The sequence below is a fragment of the Artibeus jamaicensis genome, unplaced genomic scaffold (assembly GCF_021234435.1).
Source record: "Artibeus jamaicensis isolate MK-2021 breed Jamaican fruit bat unplaced genomic scaffold, CSHL_Jam_final contig_233, whole genome shotgun sequence".
In the NCBI taxonomy this organism is placed as follows: domain Eukaryota; kingdom Metazoa; phylum Chordata; class Mammalia; order Chiroptera; family Phyllostomidae; genus Artibeus; species Artibeus jamaicensis.
In genome coordinates, this window is record NW_026521486.1 from 68,422,445 (window position 1) to 68,426,731 (window position 4,287).

The following is a 4,287-nucleotide window of genomic DNA, read 5'->3' on the forward strand; positions in this document are numbered from 1 at the left end:
CATATGGTATTTGTCTTTCACTGCTTGGCTTATTTCACTTAGCATAATGCTCTCCAGTTTCATCTAAACAATCTTATTCAAACAGTAAGTGTTGGCAAGGATGTGAAGAAAAAGGAACCCACATGCACCATTGGTGGAAATCCAGACTGGCACAGTCACTTTGGGAAACATTATGAAAGTCACCCCAAAAATTAAAAAAGGAACTGCCTTATGACCCAGCAATCTCACCTCTGGGTATATATCTGAAGGAACACAACACACTAATTCAAAAGAAATATAAGGTGGGGACAAATTAGGTTTGCATTTGTTCATTTGGAAAATAATACTATCGTTAATAAATAATATTACAAGAATAAACTATTTTGTGTACTAAAAAATTATAAACCCACTTTTTCCCCACCCTGAATGCACCCCTATCTTTATTGCAGCATTATTTACAACCGCCAGACTCTGGAAGCAACACTCACTCTTCTAGTGTGCATCAATAGAAGAATGGAAAAAAATGTGGTGGTACACACATAAAGTGGAATATTACTAGGCCATAAAAATGAATTATTACCTTTTACCATAATATGAATGGACCTAGAGGGTAATATGTTAAGTAAATTTTATCAGTGAGAAGGACAATTGCCATATGACTTCACTTACATGTGAAATAAAAAGAACAATATAAATGAACAAACAAAAGAGAAACAAACTCATAGATGCAGAGAAACAGACTGATGGTGACCAGAAGGGAGAGAAGCTGCAGGACTGGGTAAAAATGGTAAGGGGTTGAGAAAGACAGATTGATGGTTACAGAAGAGTTATGTGGCTGTAAAGTACAGCATAGAAAATATAGTCAATAATATTGAAATAACTGTGTATGGTGCCAGGTGGGTACCAGAATTTGGGAGAACATTTTGTAAATTATATGATTTTCTAACCACTATGTATGTACTTGAAACTAATACCAAATAACATTGAAAATAAACAGTGTTTTAAAAAATAAAAATTTAAAAAAGAGTAAGTTCTGGAGATAATATGCAACATGGTGGCTATGATCAACTGTGGTTGATATTATATACTTGATAGTTGATAAAAGAATGAATCTTAAATGTTCTCACCACAAAAATGGTAATTATGTGAGGTGATGGAGGTGCTAAAAACTTATTAAGAAGCATATATTAGCAGGCTTTTTAATTAAAATGAGCTATATAAATTTATATTAAAGTTACAATGTAAAAATTGAATTACCATGATCTTATTTATAACCCCCATTGAGTTTTTTTTTAATCTTTCAATAAACTTTTTATTGGCCTCCTGCCCTGTCAAAAGATGCCCCACTTCTGCTGCCTTTAATACCTCAAACCTTTGGTGTCATTGACCTCAGATACCATTCTGCTATCCACAGTCCTGAGAGTTGTGGTCTTTTGGATGGTTTGTAAGGAGAGGCTTTCATCCAGGGTGTCAACAAGATTGGAGTCCTCCCCTTCTTCCAGCAGGCAATGTAGGTGGCAATCTCAGCCTCCGGCTTGACCTCGATGTCCAGTAGGGCCTCATATTCCTAGGCCTGGTACTGACCCTCTGCCAGGATCTGGGCCAGCTCTGACTCCATGTGGATCAGGATCCTGCTGAGCTGTTCCAACTACATGACATAGGGTATCTTCTCCTCCCTCAGGCTGTTCTCCAAACTGACCTTCAGATTCCTCATTGAGTCCAAGTCAATCTCCAATTACTGGACTGTACGTCTCAGCTCTGTGAGTATCATCTCAATAGCGCCTATCTCAGTGGGCTGCAAGGTGAACACTGTGGTGCTCTCTTCATTCTGATGTACTTGAGGAGCTGGACCAGTGCTTGTCCACCTCCTCTGGGTTCTTCCAAGACAGCTAGTCATACTAGACTAGGATGTCTGCTATAATTTTGCCGAGGTCCTGAGATTTGGGGGCATCCAACTTCATGGTCAACCCACAGTCTATTGGCAATCTTGTTTTGTAGACCATTTACTTCTTCCTCATGGTTCTTCTTCATGAAGAGCAGCTCCTCCTTGAGAGTCTCAATCTCTGTCTCCAGCTACAGTCTAGTGATATTGTTGTCATCGGTAACCTTTTGAAGCCAGTTGATGTCATTCTCCACAGACTAGCACATAGTCAGCTCCATCTCATACTTGACTCTGAAGTCCTCGGCAGCAAGACAGGCATTGTCAGTATGCAGAATGATATGGGCATTGTCCACAGAATTTGCTAAGATCTGAGCCTTCAGGTCCTCAAGGGTCTTGAAATAATGCCCCCAGTCTCTGATCTGGGGTCCCTTCTTCTCTAAGGGTTCCCAGATTTTGATCTCCAGTCTCTGATTATCAGCCTCCAGGCTTCTCACCCTCTCCAGGAAGGAGGCCAGGCAGTCATTCAGGCATTGCATAATCTCCTTCTCATTCTGGGTGCCCACTATGTTCACCAGACCCCTGGCCATCCCTGCCACCAGGCCCCCAGATCCACAGCTGCCCCGAATGCTGGCGGAGCAGGACATGGAGATCCAAGAGCCAGATCCCTCTGGCACCTACATAAATGCTGGCTGAGCTGCTGGTCATCTGGAGACCAGGGTCTGGTAGCTTGTGGAGAAGCTGGATTGTGTGCTGAAGCTCATGTTGTTCAGGGAGGAAGGTGAGAAGCCTAGACTCAGGTTGAAGCTCTCCATTGAGTTTTTAAGCATGCAGTATTTTTAAATCTCCCAACCAAGAACCAGCAAATCATATTTTTATCATAAATAATTTTCCTTAAAAAACTCATACATTTGTGTTGAATAATTATAATCATGTAAATCAAAGAAAATCATAGAATATATTTAAATTAGGCATAATTATAAGTAGCTATAATTTTTTTAGAAAATAAAGGACATAAAAATACACACTAAGAAAACAAAGTAGAAGGCATATATTCATTACAGATATTTTTTATCAAAAAATGTACAGAAGACTTTTCCTAAAGCATTACATTCAACATTGAGCATTAAATGAATTTACTTAATAAGTAATTAAAATAAGTGTACTTAATTTAGAGAGTGACATTTATCTGTATTTACATAATCTCAGGAGTGAATCAGTCTGATCAAAGTAATGGAGAACATGGAGGAAAAATTTGAGAGATCACCCGAGTTACTGTTCCAGTCAGCTCTCCACATTTGTACCTTTTTATATTCTATTCCATCATGCGACTTCTGAGTTTTCACTTTGAAAGGCTCTCTGACATGAAGTTCTGATCACACACATTCAGGTGACCTGCACATGGCAAGTCGGGTTCAGTCATTTGGAAGTGTTAGCATGGAAAAGTGATTTATCTGTTCATAAACATGATCACTTTGCTGACCAGCACCAACATCATCATTATACAAGCTAAATGGGCAAGGTGTGTGAGAAAAACAGAAGTCTCGGAGTTTACTATATTTATTGTATAGGTTCGCAATCCAGAAGTGAGCTTGAACAATTCCTTTATTTTTGTATTCTGAATGCGATGTAAACTTACATATTTTTTGCAAGACCCTGAAGCTTACAGAAGGCTAAAAAATTCAAGGTGTTATTTCATAAGTTATAACAATTTTTTAGACTATGTTTTATTGCTGTAAATAGAATAGCTTGCATTGGCTAAAATAAACTGAATAAATTGGAGAAAACAGTCTCAAGAAATTTCTGGGTCTTTTGCTGACGAGCTTCTGACACTTATCCACATATGAAGAGGCAGGTGAAAATGAAAAATAATTTTAAGACATTACCATGAGAAATATAATATGAACATATTGGTAATTAATGTTAGTTTTTATGAATTATATAACAGACTAATTTTAGTGGCACTTACTCCCAAGCTTTAATTTTTACCCTTTTGCTAATAATTAACATCTATGGACACTCAATAAACACCACCATCTGCGTACTACTGACACTGTGTTTTTCTACTAATCGCCAAATGCTTAGTAAAAAGAACTATGTCCTAAATGGTAACATAAAATGTTTAGCAATTATTCTTTTTACGTAAATAGACCATAGCAGTTTTTAAAATGGGATCATCATTTTGAAGTTAAAGCCAGTCAAATATTAAGAGAGAGTATGTAAAGTAAATTTTCTCAAAGGGATTTGTGAGAAGATGAAGAGAAGAACACATTAGTAAATCATTTTACACACGCTGTGTGCACATTAGGTGTGGTACATTATTATGCTGTGACTCTTTTTAATATCATCCCAGCAAATAACAGTTTTTCTTCTATATGTGTTAAGTTTGAAGTATAATAATCAATCAGTTAATAATCACAGTATTCCTA

The 4,287-nt window shown here is 37.5% G+C and overlaps 1 pseudogene; it reads right to left on the bottom strand.

Moving 5' to 3' along the window:
* Positions 1 to 1,337: 1,337 nt before the first annotated feature.
* Positions 1,338 to 2,622, bottom strand: LOC119040427 (keratin, type I cytoskeletal 18-like; annotated as a pseudogene).
* Positions 2,623 to 4,287: the final 1,665 nt, after the last annotated feature.